This window comes from Micropterus salmoides, unplaced genomic scaffold (genome assembly GCF_014851395.1).
Source record: "Micropterus salmoides isolate LMB-PRFRI ecotype aquatic unplaced genomic scaffold, ASM1485139v1 Ms_hic_scaffold_17, whole genome shotgun sequence".
NCBI lineage: Eukaryota > Metazoa > Chordata > Actinopteri > Centrarchiformes > Centrarchidae > Micropterus > Micropterus salmoides.
Genome location: NW_024040817.1, coordinates 17,753,664 through 17,776,123, shown reverse-complemented (window position 1 = coordinate 17,776,123; position 22,460 = coordinate 17,753,664). Strand labels below are relative to the sequence as shown.

General features: G+C 40.3%; 1 protein-coding gene across 2 annotated transcripts in view; it reads left to right on the top strand.

Moving 5' to 3' along the window:
* The window catches only part of atxn1a (ataxin 1a), a 93,314-nt gene that overhangs the window by 44,545 nt on the left and 26,309 nt on the right, over nucleotides 1-22,460 (top strand). For both annotated transcript variants that reach the window (XM_038725607.1, XM_038725608.1), the window contains one exon: nucleotides 16,905-17,020. The gene's annotated coding sequence lies outside the window, so the exon portion shown is untranslated. The remainder of the gene's footprint in view (nucleotides 1-16,904; nucleotides 17,021-22,460) is intronic.

Below are 22,460 nucleotides of genomic sequence, written 5' to 3'. Positions count from 1 at the left end.
CCAAATATTAAGATAATAATAAAATACTACATTAAAATCTTGATCAGATGCTTAGTCTTGTTTATTTATTATTTAATAAGATATTTAATCTAAATTGGGGAGTCAGCAAATGTTGCTTATTTTGTTTCCTACAAAGGGGCCCAACATAAAACACAGATTCAATGACAAAATTTTATTTTTATTCCTCAAATAAAGAAAGCTATTGTAATAGTCAATATTTCGAAGATTTCACATGATACCTAACCCCAGAGTTTTATGACTTGCTTAAAGCTATTACTTTTGTGTTGCAATTTAGGAACTGCGTTTTTCTTTGTCTTTCTTTGTCTGAGGCTCTTCTTTTTTCTCCTTTGTTAAGGTACGCATCTATGTGTGTGCATCTTTGCATGACAGCACATTTTTGTGCTCTAGCAATAGAGGATATGAAAAAGGCAGTGATGTTTTTTAGACACATAACATCACAATGTTGTTTTTATTCATGTTTTTAGGCTGTATATTTCCTGCTTTTCAACACCATGGGTGGTTCCTTCCTGATAAGCTGGAGGAATAAAATTTGCATCTCTAACACCTGGAACTTGGGGTTGAACATTCTTTAAAATGTGATCATTGTTATGCCATTCAAGACAGAAATAAACCTATTCTTATTCTAGTTGTATGTACATGAACTGTTTTTCAGTTGTCATTAAGACAGGTGTCCGGGGCCTTAACCACTGGTTCCCATTGAAGAGTTAATTATGAAGCAGCTGCAAATATCTTAGAGGGACTGAAAGTTTGTAGCAAAATAACCCTTGTACAATATTTTTGTAAATATGGGAAACTGAATAAATAAAATGAATTCCATTATTTCTGTTTTTCTGAAGTTGGTTGATATATTTTACACTACACACATTCAGCAAATAATTATCAGCTATGTGGTGGAGGTAATGGTTGCAAAAGAAAAGCTGGGATGCATTAATACAGAAGGCAGGATGTGAGCTCCAGTGACTTCCTCTTGAGGTGTGAAGGCACGTGCTAAGGACAGAGGCAGTGTAACACCTCACTTACTCTGGGGACTTTACACATTCAGGTTGAAACACAAAATGCAGGAACATGCACTCACTCATGTACCCACTTTTGCACATGCACAAGTTGTCCACATATGCTAACACAAGTGAACAAAGAAAGGGAACAAAAAGTTCCACAATCTCACAAAGTAAAACAAATAGGACACTGTAGTGTGATGCTTTGAGTGGAACTTTGTGTACTGAGCCTAAAAGGAACTTTTTAGCTCTTAATTGCAGTGATACTTTGTCATGGAAATTTGTATATTGATTTCTGCCATAACATACTTGACATACAGTATTATTACATATCTATAAAAGCTTTGATATTTAAAAGGAGACAGTAACCATGTGTGAGAATAGAAATAGAAAGTGTTACAGTGCTGCTGTTTACAACATGAATGCAGTGTTCATCCTAATGATGAATAATGTTGATTTGCAGTGAAAAATCTTCATTCATTAGTGTCGTGTTTAAAAAAGCATCTCACAGTTGCTATATGGTTTAGTGGCAGTGCTTGCTATCACAGTGTGTTTGACTCTGATATATGTAGTAAAAAAAAAAATTAACTCTGGTTACCTTAAAATAGACTGGAAAGCCATGATTTTCCTCTCCATAGCAACAGTTCACTGTTGAGCACTGACTTGGAGTTGATGGAGTGCATTCTCTTAGCACCTTATTTACTCTGTGTGTGTGCTACTGTGTGTGTGTGTGTGTGTGTGTGTGTGTGTGTGTGTGTGTGTGTGTGTGTGTGTGTGTGCACTGTATGTCTTCCTCTGAGTGTGTCTTTGTTTATTTGTGGACGGAGAGTTCCAAGGCGTTGTTTGTTTGGTTGAGTCCATCTCTGTGGAAACCCAGAACTAGGAGTGAAACAGCTTTGGCAGACTTTGGCTCCTGCTAAGCCAGATAATGAAGTCTTCACTTCATGTTGTCAGCTGTCAAACCCCCAGAAGACATTATTTCCACATAGGTATGAATCCCTGTATGTGTATACAATTGTTGATGCACGTATTTTCGCAGTAATACAGTTGAATTTATCAGGATAAACAAAATAATATGTGTCTTAATGTACAAGGCAAAACATGCACTCAATTACCTTCCTTTAATCTATTATGTACATGAACCCAGGAACCTAACTACTGTAGATGACGCTTTATCTATTTGTAGCTGCAGGGCAGACACAAACACACACACACACACAAAAGCGTATGCACAGACACACACACACACACACACAATGTGTAGTGTCAGGCACGGCAGGGTTTGCATCTCTCCAGATGGCGGGAGCCGCCCACACACTGCCAGTTGTTATACAATATGTATTGTATAACTGCAGAGAGCAACAGGCCCCCTCGTGGTGCATGGAGAAGCAACACACACACATTAATTCATTTGCTTACACACATACAACCAGTGAACACGTAGCTGTAGACATGTAGTCTCTCTCTCTACACACACACACACACACGCACACACAAACACGTACACAGACACTTTGTTTGCTTCTGTAGAGACACTTTTTACAGAATTCATTATTAGCCACTCAGTCAACCAGCCTGTTAGTCACCAGGCACATCAATGATCCAGGTATTTAGTCAGTAAACTTCCAGTCAGACAGCTTGATCAGTCAGCAAGACAGCTGTTCAGTAACCAGGCACCTAGCCAGTGAGATGGATAATCAGTTTGTCTGTTTGCCAGTCATACAGCTGTGCAGTGAATCAGACAGCTGTCCAGGTAACCAGGCCGTCAACCATTCAAGCAGCTGTGCAGTCAGTCAGCCAGACAGACACATATTCACTCACTTTGTGTTATGTGTAACACTAGTTTGCAGTGTTAGACAGTGGCACTGACTTTTTATGTTACAGTAACTAAGAATGCGTAAGCATGAAAAGAGAAACTTTTTAGTACAGTCATTTCTAAACAGTATTTCACCAGGTCAGAGCATAAAACATGAAATCACAGCCACAGTGTAGCAGGCATGCAGACCTAATAAATGTATACAGTTCCGTAGTGTTGTGGGGGTTTTGTCAGTTCATCTGATTCGAGCACACAAATATATGGAAGAAAGATGGGGTGAACTGAGTTTCTGTTGCTCTCTTGCTGTTGCTTTTGTCTGTTTTTTCTGTCTGCCTCTGACTCAGCTTCACACTCTGGCTTTTCTGTTTTATCTCAACCTCACATTGTTTACTTTCTGTCTGTCAGTGTCTCTTGTGTCTTAGACACGTATCTGCGTATCTTTCTTTCTTTCTTTCTTTTTCTAGGACCATTCTCGCCTCTCATTGATACACTCAGATTAATCAGACTTAATTTGTATACTGTAGATCTACTTTCAGTATACAGAAATCAGTACAGTAATTTGTGCATTTGTGTGTGTGAGCCCAGAGCATCATGTCATGATGTAATGAGAAACTGAGCAGAACAAACTATGGATTCCCCTAAACACACACATGCAGTCAAACACACATCTACTGAGGTTGTTGTACTAAGAGTGGCTGGAGCATATAGGAAAGTACATCCATTCAGACACTCTCTTCATTGGATTTACTGCAATAAATTGTTGTAGTGGCTCCCCTCTGTGCTCTAGCCAAACACACACACACACACACACACACACACACACACTGGTAACTCACATTTACCCTTTACTTTATCTCTGGGTGTGTTTCTCCCCAGCACTATAAGTCTGAATGACAGCAGTGTCAGCTTTATGATCAGACTGTTTATGCTCAAAGAGAGTGTCTGTGTGTGTGTGTGTGTGTGTGTGTGCGGTGTGTTTGTGTGTTGGGGGGGGGGGGGGGGGGGGAGGACTTTTTCACTACAACTGGGATTACCTCACCTACCGACAGACAGTAAAGGAAGTCGGGGAAGTTATGCTGTGCACATACAGGGAGGTTAAGGGCAGTGAGGGTGGTAAGAAACAGATGGGGGAAGGGAGGGAGGAAAGAAAGAAAGTAGGAAGAAGGATAAGCACAGCATTGAAAGGGAGTGAATGGGGAGAGGGGATGAGAGGGGAGGGAGAGGAAGGGAAATATTTATGCTGGGAAGGAGATAGGAGAGGAAAATTTTGAACTAGAGCTCAGGGGGGTGAAAAGAGAGAGCAACAGAGGAAAAGATGAGAAGATGACTGTTCTCTTTGTCTGACATGAATCATGAACATTTTTGGTGATACATTATCATATTATAAATTGGTATTATTATCTGTAAAAGTAACATTGTTACATTTATAATCTTGCCATTGATGATTATAGAGGTTGATATTGTCTTTGATTAAATTTTTTTGTAAGCAATATGACATTGAGAGTAGATGGAGCAAAAGAGGAGGACACATTGTGAGAGGGATGAATGTCATGTAGGTTGCAAATTAACAAGAAAAGGGGGGTGGTTGGAGAAAGATAATGATAGAGAGGAAATGGAAAGAGGGATAGAACCGGAAAGGATTTTACAGGGCCTTAAAGTCGTGTTGACTTTCATGCAGAGAAAGAGAGACTGGGTGTACATTATGTTTATGAACTGCATAAAATATCTCCACTGTCCCAAAGAAGAGGACAGGAGGCACGCACACACACAAATGCACACACACATACAGTGGTGTTCTCACACACACACACACACACACACACATACAGTGGTGTTTGTGGGCATGTGTTCTCACACATGCCCACAAACTAAGAGCTCATGGCTGCAAGCCATAATGACCTTCCATCAGCCAGCGCCCAGTCATAGTAATGATGTCATCCTTTCTCTCTCTCTCTCTCTCTCTCTCTCTGTCTCTTACACACATGCCCACACACACACACACAAATACTCACACACACACACATACACACACACACAGAAACCAATGCATTACACATATAGCACTTATGTCCACAGCATTCGACAGACCTTCAACACAACCACGCAATATCCTTTGATAAAGGGATTAACATCGTGAGAGCATCTCACTGAAAGGTTTTGTAAGGTCATTTTTATAATTGAAGTCACGCACAGTGGACGTGGGTTCAAATGGTTGTATGTATACATGTGGATTAAATTATGCACACACACTTAATTATGTCCTTTTCAGACAGCACATGTGTAATAAAACAATTAATAATGGCTGAGTTAATTGAATTTTTGCTTCAGTTTCAGGGTCCTTATATTGTGAATACTTGCTCACTGTCACGCTGTCATGGCTTAGTGGGACACTTGGAATTTAACAGTGCCATTATTACTGCAATGTTATCGGTAACACCTGTGTTTTTCATGCTATGACTAGTCAAAATGTCTGCTGTGAGAAATGCCTATTTCAGTATGTAAGCTTTCTCTCTAGCATGGCTTTATAAGGCCCTAAAAGGAATTGATGATCCAATTTATAAATTACACCTGTGCTTTACCTGCTATGACTAGTCAAAATGTATGGTAAAAGGTCTAATGTATACTGCACATAAGGTATATTTACTCTGCTGTGTGATGTTATACACATACGTACACTTAAACATACCTTGTGTACGCACACCTGCATACACACACTCGACATTAGAGCTGTTCTCTAATGTCGAGTAGGTAGCACCATACATATGTCACACAACACACACACACACACACACAACCCCCACATGCAGCAGGAACAGCACGCTCAGTATCAACCAGCATGATTGTCCACATGCCAATGTATGTGTGAGAGTGCTTATGTGTGGTCCTCTACTGTGTGTGTGTGTGTGTGTGTGTGCGTGTGTGCGCGCACATGCACAGTTCCCATGTAAATGTATCAGACTCTTCAAAAACAGCAGGATTATAAATAGATGTGGCTCAGTGTGTGACTGCTGAAAAGAACCCACACTCTTAAAGGAATATGACGCCCATTAATGTACCTCTGTGTGTTCATCTGTATTTAACATTAACTGCAAAGTGTGACTGGAGTCTGGTGCTTGCTCTATGAGGTAGATTTCAGTGGGAGTTTCCGTAAGTTGAAAAACCAACAGACTCTTTGTTTATGCTGGCTTGTTCTCATATCTGTCCCTCCTTCACTTTATTTCTCACAACCTCTTCCCCTCCCCTTCTTTCTCTTTTGAATTTGACCACTTTTTCAGTAAAAACTAGATGAAAGAGGTAAGACACTGTAGTAGACAGGTTTCATGTTCCCAATTTGCTACCATAAAATCAAACATCTTGCAATAGAATACAATAACTAAGGAAGTTAATGTATATGAGCAACATAGTAGTTTTTATCAAAAACAGCGTGCGTGCAGTTGCCAACGCTTTGTCCGTCCAGTTGAGCGTTGTATTGAGCTGTGTAAAACATCCTTGGAGTGCTCATTTGACAAGTATATTCAGTGTGCAGAAGGCCACACATGAGTTAACTGACTCGGAGGGCCACATTATGGTAGAACCTGCAAATGTGGGGAGTGGAGGGTGAGCAGGTAACAGAGAGAGGAAAGCAGGTCAAATGAGCAAGAGCAAGCTGTATAGCCTACAGCCACAGAATGAGACAAAGTGACGGAGTTTTAAAAACAACAATGAAAAGGCAGCGGGGGAAATAGGAGAATTAGGCTGTTTGTGAAAAGAAAGACAGAAACAAAGAAAATACGCGGGCGGGTGAAAGAACTGAAGGGTAACAGAGTTAACAAGGCGTGCAAGAATATTATTTCCCCAGACCAAGCAGCCCCAGTAACAACCACAGCAAATAATGAGTCCGACTTTATCAGCCGTGCAGATTGGTGATAAAGCCATGTACAGAACGCATTTTCACGGTGCCAAGTGAGAATCATCTTCTAAACTCTGAGAAGAAATACAGCGATGTTAGGTTACTTTGTGAATTTTCTCCCTGGGTAAAAGTGCACAGAAAATGCAACCTTTGTCTCCCTTGCTGTGTGGAAACGGCAGGTATTGCAATACATCTGTAATGTTTACAATGATGAATAACAGAAATTATTTTGATTATAAAAATAATGTCCATGAAAATGTAGATGGCATGAGCTTTTGGTTGCCATCATGCACTTGTCAAAACATGATGATGATATTGTTTGTCTGGGTGCATGTACACCTGTGTGCAAACATATCTGACTAGTATTTGCCTATTTTTTCTCTCTTACTCAGGCTCTTTCTCTGCCTTTATATGTCGTTCTGGATTTCTAGTTTATCATTACTTCGGTTCAGAGGAGGGTAGCACAGAGCTTGTCTCCCAGCAGGGTGTATGTGTGTGTGCGTGTCCCACCAGTGTTGGTAGCAGTGTCTCAGGAGTGCTGCCTTAGTCTTTGAACATCTTAGAATGAAAGAGAGAGGGAGGGAGACAGACACACACAGATGAATTCCTTGTACTTTTTTTATACTCTGCCTCAACTGTTTCTTCATTTCTTCTTTTGTGTTTGGTCTCTTTCTTTTATTCATTCTCTCTGTTATCACCCCACCCTCATCTGCCACTGCATTTCTGTCTCTTTTTTTAATCTGTCTTGGGTTAAAAAATACTCTGTTTTCATTCTGCAATGGCACACCGTGTTTGAGTCTGAGTTTAACTACTTTTGATGTTCTCACTTCCTGTGCAGAGAGAAAGCAAGTGGGGTTACCATGCACGTTATTAAATACTCATTGATAAAATGTGACCCACCACACAACCGATGACCTTAATTTACATTTTAGATGACACACTTATGTAAAAGAAAAGGACAAGAATGTGACTCATCTTAAGAGGGCATTGCTCTTTCACTAAAGGGCTGTTGCCATAACCCGTGACATTCCCTTATGTGGTGGTCAGTCTAACCATGAGGCTGCACTGCTGCTCCATTTATAAATTGGGCCACAAACAGCGAGAGATTCATACTATTACCTACTACTTTTTTAACTTGTAATATGTGATCTCAGTGGAAATAAAACTACTTTAACAATTGGCAATGATGTTTTATTCATTTATATACAGTATATACAGTGACTAACCCGAGGCATATACCACTTTAGATACATCAGCAGTGGCACACAGTTTTTATTTCAGCCACATATAACTAAACATCAAATCATTGTTATCATCATCAAAGCAAATTTCTTATTTCCCTGTTCTTCTAAGACAAAAGTAAGACATAGAACGGCATTTCTGTTGTAATCAGTTTTGAAAGCTAACAAAAGGAGTGCGTGTTTATGGCATTGTTGATGAGCAGGCATTCAGCCGTGGTGAGTTCTTCCTAACTCTTGGTGGCATTACTGTATATCTGGGCTCAATATCCATCCTCCAGAGGCTAAAATAATATGCTCTCTTCTACTTATATGAAGCCTGGCTATATGCAAGAAGAAATGATGAAAGAACAGATGTTTGCAGTTGGGAAACAATGGAAACTTTCACTGACACAATTATGAAAAGTACTTAAAAATATCACAGTTTAGTTATTTTATAGGAAAGCCTTTCCCGATCTTATTTGACTTTATTTTATCCCTTTTATTTTATTGTATTTTACTAATTTTATATTTATCTTAAACATGTATTTTAGTGTATTTCTATGTTTTCATGCTTTTATCTTGTATTGTTTTTGTATTATTGTCTCTTGGGTATTATTGTCTTTACACTTGTTAAAGCACTTTGTAACTTGTTTTTGAAAAGTGCTCTACAAATAAAGATTATTATTATTATTATATTTTAGCCTGTTTAGCTCCTGTTTAGTCATCTTCAGTTACCGTAAGCCTTTCAGACTTCTCATTCTGTTTGAAGTGTGCTGAAGAGCCTGATAAGGTTCGGCTGTTCATGTGACATCAGAGCAGGCCGAGCCACCATTGTGTTTTGTAACGTGGCCTACTATGTCTGATCCGTTTGCTTCTCAATACGCGTTTCGTATGTACGTGTGTATGCGTAAACTGATAGGGCACATGTGAGAGGTTGACCAGACTATGTCCTTACGAAGTTACTGTACTACAAAAAAAGAAAGAAAAAATATGCGAGAAAGAAGACTTCTTTCTTCTTCCCTTTAACTTTACCAAAAACATTCTCAGAGTCCTCAAAAATGTCCCAGACATAATCTACAGACAGTAACTAGCAAGGCAACCGATTGTATTGGGAATAGAAAGCTATGAAATTCTGGAGCAACCAGACTCCTGCCAGTAGAAGGTTTTTATGTGGAACAACAGAACCCAGAGAATGACCCGCTCCAACAGCTGGCTCACAAACACCAACTAAACTGCCTTTTATTAAAACCACCCACAGCCCCAGAACCCATACAAATGGACATCAGTAATAATCTGTGTTTATGATGATGTGTTTAATGTCACAGGAACTGGCTGCACATTCAACAACGGACCAAAGAGGTCACATCAGATGTATTTACAGAAATGTGTTTTACAAAATGAACTTAAATCTGATATTGTGCGATTTACACTGTGTAGAGCAAGTCTACCATGGGAAAATATAAACACAAATACACAGTAGATACTGCCAAATATATAAGACTAGTCAACTTTGTTGCAGCATTAGAAGCAGTGATCACATTGCTACTTAGTAGTCAAGATGAGAGCCAGACTGTCTAGCTACTGGTGTGTGTGTGTGTGTGTGTGTGTGTGTGTGTGTGTGTGTGTGTGAGAGAGAGACAGGCTGATCAGTCCATCCTGCGAGCTGCAGGACTGAAATTGCACACACAGAAACACCACCACAATTGTCTGGTTGCCGGGCAATGAGCTCACAGCAGTCAACCATAACAACCCCTCTCTCCATCAATCAGCTATCGAGTGCTCTGCTCTAGTAATGATGTCATCACACACGCACACCCACATGCATTCACACACACTTATCTCATCGTCTTTGTTTTGACCTTGGGTTGCTGGTAGATGTGTGTGTGTCTGTGCTTGTCTGAGTGCGTGTGTGTTAGTGTGTGCAGACTGTAAGAGGAATGAGGGGTTGCCTTGCAAAATATTGCAGGAGAGGATGCAATCTGCTCATGATGTCGGCTACATAAATCTCACACGCAACATGTTGCACAGAGTAGATGTTCCTCAGACAGTCTATTGCAATTGCAAATTTAACTCTGAAAGGTTATCTCAGTGTGTTTTTTATGATTAATTTCTTCTTTTTTTACCAAATGCAGAGCATTGAGACCTCAATTTGTCTTCATAGAGCCATAGAGACTTTGAGGAGTCTGAACCTTGAAATTGAACCTCCTTCAAGTGCAACACACAAACAAAAGCAAATGTGAAGTATATTTGTTTGAAACAACACCTTCCTAAACCAACATACCTGCACAGACACACACATTCTTGTGAAACAAATGACTTCAGGATGACACAAACACTACCACACACTCATGATCACATTCATTCCAGCGGTTCCTCTGCCAGGCTCTAGGGCAGGGGGCCAGCACAGTGAGGTGAAGAGAGTGGCAAGAACACTAACTGGCAAATCAGTGGCCAATTAAAAACGCTCAGCACTGTGTATGTATGTTGGTGTGTGTGTGAGTGTCCTTGTTTGACTGCCAAGGAGAGGGTTGGCACAGAAAGTACGCTTCCTATTCTCACAGCATGCCCTCTTAATGCAGAAGCTTACACACTAACACACACACACACACACATCCAGCCTAGGATTTTGTCTTACCCTATTGTCTTTATGTGGGACAAATTAATGCATGTCCTCACTCCATGTTTGTGTGTGTGCATGCATTTATTTATGTGCTCCCTGCACAAGTGGAGTTGTATAACTTCACAAAGCAAAGCTCAAACAGGACACTCTGCAGTGCCTACTTTGTTATACGGAAGGAGGCATTGTCATGAATAGAGAAGAAGAGTGTGCTTATGGGTGTTGACAGAGTGATGGTGTGAATATGTGCAACAAGTGAAAACAGAAAGTGAAGAAACCTTAAAAGCAACAGCTGCATCCTTGAGCTGATTAGTCAACTAATCAGACATTAGGTTCTAGGTTGACGAGTAAGTATCTTGTCGATCAGTTGTTTTCCTTTCCAACCTGATCCCACCCACAGCTGTTAAACTTTACTTTTATGAACTAGTAAATTGTGACAAGCTGCTGTAATGAAATTACAGTGAAGCTAAGTACAATGTGACCAATCATTGACAGTCATCTGCTGAGTTGAGCTGCGTCTTGTGATCAGTTCAGTTACCACATGATGGTGCAAACTGTTTACAGTCATCAAACACTGAACTGAAAGAATATTGGATCCTGTTAAGCAAAAGACAGCCCAGTTTTTAGCTTTGTCACAGTGCATTTTTCAGATAATCCAATGTTTAAAAAAATATTTTAATGAGCTTAATAAGTTTTTTTAAAGGAGCACTTAATCATTCAGTTTTTAAAAATGTAGTCACCAGATTTGAAGATACATTGTTTTCACCAGACCACAATGCTATTCTTCTTTTTTCCGTGAAGGTTAATGTAATGTTTCAATTAAGTGTAATCATTTCTTTATTTCAGCCTAGGCAGTGCATATCACCTATAGTATGCTGCAGGAAACCCTGTTTCTCTTCTAATTGATTGGTCTAAGATATTGGTTGACTATTGGTTGACTATGAGGGCAAAGTGTTAAGTCAAGGACAACTCTGAAGATTCCACAACATTGTTCTCCCTCTTTTGCATGTTGGCATTCAGTCAGGTTAATTTTGTCCGTGATCAGCTCCTGCACTAACAGCAGGAGTCTTGGTGTTCCAGCTTTCATCCATATTATTGCATAGTAACCGCATACCCACTGAGTCTGTCCACTTTCAATACACGTACTTTCAATACACATACATGTATCGTGTCGTAAATTAGCTCAGTTGTCAGAAGAGAAGTAAAACTATATCAAGTGTATCAGTGGGCTGTAGATCAGTAGCAGCTAGCTTGTAGCAGCAACATTCCTTGTCACGGCGTGGTTTGATTGCAGTCATCCACGAATGTCACCTGCATGAACTTCAGACCGGAGGGTTATGAAGCAGGGAATGGCTATAAATGGTGGTGTATAAATGGAAAGAGTTGGGAAGTGGAAGGAGAAAGAGAGAGAGTATTGTAAACCTGGAAATGCTGACCTTTCTTTTATGTTTGTCTTTACTGAATGATTTGTATTTGCTTCCTGGCTTTTATTCTTTCTTTCATCTTTCCTTTCTTCCAGCAGTATTTTATAAAATTGGGTATTAAAAATAGTTCTGGTCAGTAACAGGAATTTCTCTTACGGCACTGGACCTTCACTGCTGCCACGTACACACTTTCAGTAACACAGCACAAGAGTGTGGAGTGGTAGATAAAAGATGGTGATTAATAAAGGACACTGGTCTTTCCAGACATGTGTGCACCCAAGATAACATTCCTCCCAGCTCTGAGCACCTTGAACCTTCAGAGGGCTGATTCCTCACTTTTGGTATGGCAGATATGTTGGAGTCTAGGAAAATGGGGTTGTGGTTGAGAAAGGCATTTCCCTTACAATACAGTGATGGTCAGTCATTCGGTCTTCTCACACACACACACACACACACACACACACACACACACACACACACACACACACACACACACACACACACACACACACACACACACACACACACACACACACACACACACACACACACACTCTCACACACACGAAAAGACTCACTGCATTCTTCTGCCTCAACCAACCAAACAGCTGTCAGACACTACGTCAGCTACCAAAGCATTCTGTCCGTGTGTGTGTGTGTGTGATTGTTATGGTGATATTTCCAAGAAATGATGAGCTGTGTACTGAAGGACGTGTAATTGGTCTAAGCATGTAGAAAGCGAAACTGAATGCCTTTGAGATGTCCCCACACATCTCTCTATAAAGGTTAATTTAGGTGAAGCAAAAATATTCATACATACACAGATGTGTCAAGCATTTTGATTAGAAAGTCATTCATGTGCAACTGTTTTTTGTGTGTCATGTTTCTGTAACCAGTTATATTGTGACCTTTGACCTTCCATTAATCCAAGGTAGTGTTTGTCGTTCAACTCTGTATTCAGTGCAAACCTTTAGAGGCATTGTTGGGTAAATCTTTTGCTAGCCTTTGAACACAGTACTTGTGGTTCTACAGTTTACAGCCATTAAAAAAACTGCACTGTAAAGCAAAACTTGTACAGTATAGGCAAAGCATTTGACAACAGATTGTGGGCGGACAACTTTTTTTTTTACTACACTTTGGCGAAGAGAGAATGGAAAGAATGCAAGCAATTCAACTGATGAAGCGATGGAGGGTGAGCGAGTGAGTGAGTGGACGGAAGTATTCATGGTGTAATCACACCAGCATGTAGTCAAGTACAGAGAAACACTCACACAGAGAACACTTGGTAGACATGTTGAATATCATCTCCTTTTGAGCTAGGTCACCACGCGTAGTCACACACACACACACGCTCATAAATGACCAAAAATTGTGACACAATACAACAGCAAACTGTACTTTTGTGCTTTTTTAAGTGTGTAACCCACTCATTGAGTTGTTGAAGATTGGCAAAGCACCCCGAGCATGACACCAAACTAGGGCTACAACTAATGATTATTTTCATGGTCGACTGATCTGTTAATTATTTATTCGATTAGTCAGTTATTTTTGTCACTCCCATACCCTAATTAAACCATTTAACTAATTAAATGAAAAAGAGTGTTCTCTTAGCCAGCATCATCCATGCAACCTCAAAACCAAGAATGCAAAGAACTATGGAGAGGCTGCTCCAAGGTAAAAGCCAGGCTTTATAACCCAAAACAATAAGCTCACAATCCGATTTATTTCCAAGAAGGTTTTAACTTTAAAACTTTTAAACAATATTTTTACTATTTAAAATAAAAGCACATTAAAAGCAAGTACTATAAACACACCTGTACACTAACAATGTAATGTCTAGTTAGAATAATAAAGCAACAGTCCCCTTTCGTAATACTTTTGTAGCTTGTTTTTCCAAAGTGCTTATAAGTTTTATAAGTGGAGAATGTTCTGTAGGCTCCATCACAAGCCAGTTGTTTCTTGATTTACTTAAAAATATTAAACCATTACTCAGAGTACGAGAGAGTAACAGTGGTCCAAACATTGAAACTACTGCCAATATTCAAGTTCTACACAATTGATGTCTTGCCTCAAAACCTCTCAAAAGTGTATTTAGTGATGAAATAGCTTACAAAACTTGTAAAAAAAACAAACAAAACGTTCTGTTGTTAGCCTCGTTCGGCATTGCTTTCTGCTTCTCGCATGAATGCTTCAACTTCATTAGTAATGGCAGACAGTGTTAGCGTATACTGCCCCTAGCATTTCATGTAGTGCATTGCAGTTAGAAATGAACAGCCAGAAATGTTTTAAATAAGAAGATTGCTCACTGTAAGTTTCTCTTGATGACAGTGTCAAGTAGATGCTTCAATATGCATGAAACATCTCTTTAAACCCCAGCCTTTCAGTCTGAAGTAGACTTAAAAAACATACATCAAAACTGTATTTTTCTTTTGTCATCTGTGCACTTGTGCTGTGCCACTGAACGTGCTCTTGTTGTTTGTTTGGAGGTTGAATGCACTTTTTATAAGTCACTTTGGACAAAAGCATCTGGTAAATGAATGTAATGCACTGTAGTGTAGGTACAATGCAGAGAAAAACCTCAAAAGCTCACTGGCTTTGCGCTCATCCAATGACCCACACATTCATAGCAGGTGCTTGCTTCCCCACTGCGCTTTGCAATTCAATCAGCCGTTCACTTAATGTGGTTTACACTGAACCATTCCTGACTAATTTAACCTGCCTGATTTCTGGATTGGACATGATGGATTGAGACAGGTTCAGGTGTGTATGTGTGTGTGTGTGTGTGTGTGTGTGTGTGTGTGAGAGAGAGAGAGAGAGAGAGACAGACAGACAGAAAGTGTACACTGAGGGGTGGTGTGTGTTTGAGATGCTGAGAAGTATTTATATCAGCACTGAGGTCTCATTTGAGGTCACTTCATGTTTACTCTACATTCTTTTCATAAAAGAAAATGTACAACCAGTCAGGACTGGCTTTTGTCTTTTCGTCATATTTTAGAAGAACCGGAGGCCATCAAGGAACTGGAGGCAGCTTGACTCTGTCGCTAGGTTACACAAGACCCGCCCCATATCAGTAGTCTTGAGGCTCCCTCTCCCCTAGCTCCACCTTGTGTTATGTTGGAGTTTTTTTTTTTGTTAAACAAAACTAACCTTGAGTGTGCTTCCCTGGTGGTCTCAGAGCAGGGCCATAACAGGTGGTTAAACTTGACATCAAAGGCTAGCAGGTATCATAGTATTTTCCCTAATAGTTGGGAGAGTTTTGGAATGAAACCGCCACTCTCTGTCCTGCTCTGCCCTCCCTCTCACTTATCTCCCCCTCCCTTTCTCGCTGACATTTTTCAGCTTTCCATACTCCCCGCTGTGCCTCTCTGGCTGTGCCAGTGTTGTCCTCCCAGTGAGTTTCTATCTGCCTCTTCTCTGCCACCATCTGTTTCTCTCTTTGTCTCTCTTTATCTCTGCCTTCCTATTGCCTCTCTTTCTCTCTGCTGCTTTACCTCATCGTAATTTCTATTCTCTCCATCTGTCTTCTTTCCTGTTGCCTCTGGATCTCTCCTACGTTTTCTCGTCTTTTAACTTTTTTGCTATTTCTCACTCTTTGTAGCTGTCTTCTCTTTCTCTGTCTTTATCCCTTCTTCTTTTACCTCCATTCCTCTTTCTCTGTTGCCTTTTTAAAATCATATGATGGATTCCTTTACCCAGTTGGTGTCTGCTAATCCATGGCCCCAGTACACATCTATTTTTTCTTCCTCTGTTTCTTCCTTACATACACACATTACAGATTTAGTCTTTAGCACAAACCCTATGGTTTTCTGTGTGCAGCCAATTTAATTTGTGTGTGTGCTATACTATAACCAACTGTGGAAGCCTAGTGATTTTCTCCCATGTCTGCCATACCAGACATTCCTCTGTTTCTTTCTCTCGTTATGCATCTGCCTCACTGTCCCATTATCGTATCTCATTTCCACCGTAGCTCTCAATCCCCTGTAGAATAGAGTCACCATGCAAAACATAAGAAGTGGACATAGAATGATATATTTTATCATTACTAACACACAAAACCAGCCACGTACTGTAATTCCCCCCTCTGTCTTCCTTCGACCACAATAATCTGCTTTCCTACAGCTAAACAGCGCACACGCACGCACACACACACACACATACACACAATCCTATCCACCTGTTTCCTTGTCTTCAGATATGTAAGAAGTGGGTCAGTAGGATGTTTGACGTCCCCCCCCCCCCCCACACACACACACTGCAGCTGACTAACAGCAGGGAACATATTTCTCGTATCTGCCTAACATCCCCATCATTCCACCACAACCTGCCTAATTAGTCCCACAGAGTGTGTATGCACGCTGTTCTACAATCAGCCAGCCTGTCTCTTATACCAGTGTGTGGGTGTATGCTTAAGTCAGCTTGTTGTGCATTAGATGTCTTTAAAGATGCACTGAATATGGCAGGTCCTGTTGATAACGATGACCTGTATTTACATTTCAGTTTGAAATCGCTACAGAATGAAATCGCTACAGAATGAAATTGCACCATCAAAATGTCAAACATGCGCAAGGTCTAAAGTGCTGAAGGGAACAGGAAGAATGAGCAGAATTTTTTTTTTAAAGTCTATATGTATATGCAGTGTGTGTGTGGGGGGGAGAATCCCATGTTGCTGTTTATGCATATGGATCAAAGCTGAGTTACTACAAAGCTGAAACACTTTGTGTTTCTTTGTTCAATAAACCTTGCATTGCATCCTGAGTTGTGTATCCAAATACATTCTGCTGTGTGTAGTTCCTGCTGATACTTACAACACAGTATACCAGTGTGTTCTGCTATGTATGTACATATTACATTCAGAAATTGTGGGGATGATAAAAAGTTGTTTTCCAAATTTAGTTTCAACTTTGGTTGTTTTCACCCACCAGGGAGTGCAGAGTCCTTGAGTCAACACACTGCATTCTTGGATAGTCTGGAACCCTCTCCATGGGCTGTACCACCTGCTGACAAACCAGGGGGGTCTGGAGGAGTTGTGTTGAATGAGGTGAGATTATCCCTGTCCCTTCTGTTAATAAGTGCCATGCCTATATCATGGTTTTCATTTAAATAAATTGTTGTTTTTTTGCAATGTAAGCTGGCTTATGAATAGCTGGTGACCATTATCATGTTTTTACTTGCGCTTGAACTGAGGTTGTGCATGATAAGTTTGAAGACAGTGGTTCACTGCTTACAGTACTGCTGAATCATTACTGACAAACTGCTACCATGTTGGTAGCAAACTAAAAGCTGCTAGTCTGACTATCGTGTTTAATTTGATGTTATTAGTCCTGACATGAAGGACTTTTCAGCCCTGTGTTGTCTCTATAGCCAAGAGCCTTGTTTTGATGATAAACCTGTCACCCTGGCCATAGCCCAGATGTATGTTAAGTAAAGTGCATTTGATTTTAACGTGACTGAAGTGGCAGCTCATCACATGCACAGCTAGCAGTGACTGAATCAAGGTTTTGCTCTGAACCACGGCACATCGTAAATCTTTGGCTTGGTCGAAATTTGTGGCGTACTCTCCTAATCCTCATTCTCTGTCATGAAATATAATAAGAGTATCAAACCACATGGTAGATTATTGGTAGTTATTCATTCACCCATTCTTTCAAACCTTTGTATATTGGTAAGAAAAACAGTCAGAAACAAAGAAGGTGTCTTTCAGTTACTGAACTGAAGCCGGTGGGCTAACTAAGTTTGTTTACTGCCTTGCATTTTTAGGGTAAGGGAAAGCTAGTCTGCCTAGTGGCAGCAATGTATTTCCATGCATAACACCTTCAGGAACCAGTTAGTGAAGGGTCTTCCTGTGAGAATAGAAGCCTTATTGGTAGTGCTGAGAGTGTGAAAAACACCCTATAAATAATGTCTCTGTAAGGCCTGAGGAGGGGGGAAGGTATTGTAGTGTATCGCTTTGTTTATATTTATTACCTATGTGTGTGTGTTTGAGTATCTAATTTCTATACATGTTCATTGATGAATCTCTACATAAACAAATGCGTCATTCTTTAAATTGCTAGCCTACCAAAAGCTACAACCACTTAGATTTTTCTCTGAATTACTCGCAGCACAAGTGCTGTCTTTTTTGTGGTAATATTGATTCCCAGAGGAGAAATTCTCATTCTCTCTTTCCCACCTTCCAGAGGGAAGTAAGATCGCAGGGTAATTTGGAGCTGCTGGCGATTATTTTGCTCGCAGACATTTGAGCGGAGCAAATGCTTGAGGTCAAACGTTTGAACTCAGGCCTCCTGGTTGATGGATACTCTCTTTGCTCGCTAGAAGGCAGTTTTCCAGGGAGAATATCAATAGGAACAAAGATCTGAGTTTTTCAAGTTCTTTCCCTCAGAGTGCCTTGCATGTTTGAAGATATAGTTTTCCACTTTCCTCTTTCCCTGATGGACAGTCTGCTGTTATGAATAATAAACAATAATAATCATTGACATGGGTGCCTTTAATAACCAGCACTAACCGACCTCCACCAGGAGTCTGCATGCAGAGTGTAAGATTAAGGTTTAAATTTGCTAGTGTCAGTACACTAATTGGCAGGTTAAGTCTCAAGGCACCACTGATCTGTACAGTTTTGATCTACTAATACACATACACAATACACAAACTAATTAAAACATTTCATTATTGCCCAGTGCAGGCATTAAAAAGTAATATGGGATAGCCTTGAATATTGAGAAGCAACCTCAGCTATAGAGAAAGCCGGAAAATCTAGAAGCCACAGCCAATAATGTATTTGCTTGAATGAGTGATGCAATTTTATTTGGCTAGGTAGATAGGTGTGGTTTTCAAATTGGGCCCACTATGTTGTCACATAATTGCCCAATCTGGTCACAAATATTAAGGACCATTTCTTGGTTGAAATCAGATCTGGCACAGTATCCAACGAAGGTTGAGGTCAAAGGCAACTGGACTTTGTAGAAGAAAAACTAGAAGATGTTTCGTCCCTCATCCAAGACACTCTTTCAGTTCTGATCTCATGGCACAGTACTTCATTAAAGTTCTTTGTGATGCAGAATTGGAGAGAGTGATAAGTCAGTCATACTTAAAAATTGCTATTAACCAGTTTTTAGGAGAAAAATATTTATATTATTATACAGTATTTTAATGCTTTTGAAATGGAAACCATTTTGCTGCCTGTTTGCTTCTGTTGCCTCAACATTTGGCGCCTCACAATGGGAGTAAGGAGTGCGCTCTAGTCCTCTGTCTTAAACAGACATGCTTGTTTAAGTGTACACAAACATGCACATGTACGTGCACTTTCACAGACAGAGCAATCTCATTTACCACACAGGGAGCAGTCATTTTGGAATGTGCTGCAGTTTCCCTGCTGGAATGTCTGTCTGTATGTCGTATGCTCTCTCTTTTCTCCATGTCCTCCTCTCTCACTTGCTTTCTCTTTTCCACTCCTTCTCTCTGCCTCTCAGTTCATTTCAGCTCAATTCAGCGAAGCTTTATTGCCGTGACATTTTGAGCAAAAACATGTTGCCAAAGCGCATGTTTGACCAGAAAGTGAGGCTTCTGTGTTTTTTCTCTCTTGTTTCGGTCTTCTCAAATTCAAATGTGCTTTCTTGGCATGACCACATGTACAATATTTTCAAACCTTGTACAAGGTTTACAATGTAAGTATAATGTCTCAGAAACGTGCCTCTTTTTTTCTCTTTCTTTCTTTCTGTTTCTCTTTCCACTGTGCTGGTTGAAGTGTGTGAGGCACGTACTTTACCTACTTCACTCTATCACCCTCTTTCTCGTTGAATCCAAAGAGTAAAAAGTGTGAGCGCTTAAGTTTGTGTGCGTGTGGGTGAGAGAGAGAGAGAGAGAGAGAGAGTCAGTGCTATTCTTGGCTGGTTGGGGAAGTCTTGGCTCCCTGGCGTATGGGAAAAGTGCTCTTGGCAAGTCTTGAACCGAGGCATTCCTTTATGCTGTCCTCTTGAAACACTCACACAGACAGATACACAAACTTGTTTTTGTCACATAGAAGGACATTGTGTTGACTTACATTCATTCTCTAGAGACTTAACCATAAGCTCTACATGCTAAACCTAACCCTTACATTAATCAAAAGACGTTACCCTTAAATGTAATGGTGTACCTTATGGGAACAGGACCCACAGCATGAGTAGAAGAAGAACACACATGCTCACACAGTGACTGAAACTCACATTTACATGCTGCTTTAGTTGCAAACTGCTGGGTTTTTGCTGTTTTTTTTTCATTCCCTCTCTCTTTGCTTATCTCACTCTCTCGCACACACACACACAAGCAGGCCTGCACACAAACACACAAACACACACACACACGAATGTCTACATGCATGCTCTCTCACACACACACTAAGAGGAGAAAGACTAGTGCAATCTCAAAAGAGAGATTTCTAGTAGTACTACATTATGCCCCGAGGCCCAAAGCCAGAGTTTCACTGTCACTCACTCACACACAGATACACACACACACAGCATTTTGCACAATATCCTCGAATCAATTGCCTAAGGAGTGGGAGGTTGTCTGCATGACTTAAATCAGCTAATAGATCTGCTAAGTCTCTTTCTCGATGTCCCTTTTGCCTTTTTCTTTCACTCTCTCGCTTTCTATCGCTGTCCCTCTCACTGCAGTGCCACTACAAAGTGACATCACTGTCTCTCTCCATCTTTTTCCTGCTCCCCTGTCTTTTTCTTGTTATTTTATCCTGCTTTCCCTCTCCTCCTCCCTTCATCCTTCTCTCCTTTCCTCTTTTCACCTGCCCCTCCCTTCTTTGTTCCTCACCCCCCCCCCCTTTCCACTGCAAATCATTACATAAGCACTGTCAAACTATAAACACGCACAGTGTCAGTGGTCTTCTAGGCAAAAATTGGTTTTGGCATTGAAAATGGGTCAGGGTCACAGGGTTTTGTATTTTGTAAGGATACATGCCACCACCCTAAAGACAACTGTGTGTGTGTGTGTGTGTGTGTGTGTGTGTGTGTGTGTGTGTGTGTGTGTGCGTGTGCGTGTGCGTGTGTGAGACTGCCACAGCTTTTTGAAAAGGCCCATCCAGAGAATGTCAGTAAGATGGCATTTCCTTTCATCTCTGTTTGTATGTACCATTATGTTGCATTATTGTATATTATGTGGGACATGTAAGTTATGGCAACTTAGACTGATGAAAAAGCTGAGTATCGGCAAAACTACAGTAAATCTAAATTGAACGTTATGAAGCAAACAATGCCAGATCCATACTAATCTAGCTGGGTGCCCCTGCCTTGCATCACTATTGGCTATTAGAACAAATTGTTCCACATTTGCTTTGTACCGTTACATCATTTCTTGCAGGCTAAAATCAACATTTTGACACATCATCGGTACACAGAATAGTAATATGGATCATGTTTGCTGGTGAAGTGATGTGGCAAGTGATACAACTATTTTGCACAGGATAATGTTGGTAATTGGTAGGTGTTAGCTGGCAAGCTAACGTTATCTAACTTGAGCTAACTAAAACACAAAATCACAATATATTCCACATGATTTGCAGTTATGTAAGTTTACCTGTCCAATAGGATGAAAGCCAACTCTGGGTCAACAAAGCAGAGGTCTCTCCATGACTCCTTTCCGATGTCGATCCATGTTTTCAGCCAACATTGATCTGATTCTCGTTTGGCCTGAGGGCCTTCAGCACGTAAAACTTTTTCTTTGTTTTTTATCCTTATGTGGGGTTTGGCAGCATTTTTATGTATGTTTGGCTTTATTTGGCTTCAAAATTATTACAATTGCAATGATATTTATTGTTAAAAGTTGAAATTTTATCTTATATTTACTGTAATTGTCCTCTTTAAATAATGACATTTATTCTTAAGTATATTCACTCAGACTTAAATGCACAAATTCAGTCTCTGGTAGGTATCATAGTATCATCATATCTTTTTAGTTTTATTGTAATGAACCCCAAGTACAGTATCATCGTAGTGCAGGGTTACCATCCATATTTAGTTATTCATAAAGTAAAATTATTAACAAGGCAATTTGACATCTTCATTTTATGTTTCAACAGGCTTGTTGTAACATAAAACGTTGACCCTTTGCTCAACATCACACAAAGTACATGCTTTACTCCATTGAAAGTGCCCAATTTACAGGAGCCATTTTCCCTTCTGGGAGTCTGACAGCAATCAGTGTGGCTATTCAACATGATTATATACATTTGATTGTATTGAGTGAATGGACATGCATATGGGTTATGTATTTTATCAAAGCCTATTGTTGTGTACAGAACCTAGCTTTTGGCCTAAGGAGTATACACACTGCTTGGCAGCATGCAGACACCTGTGGAGTGTGTGTGTATGTGGAATTTGTTTGTTTGGTTGATGGCTGAGTTCGGTGTGGCTCCAGTGTGTACTGCATGTGTGTCCTGTTGAGTCTCAGGGGTGTAGGATATGTTTTTGTGTAGAGCGGTTGAGGCCTTT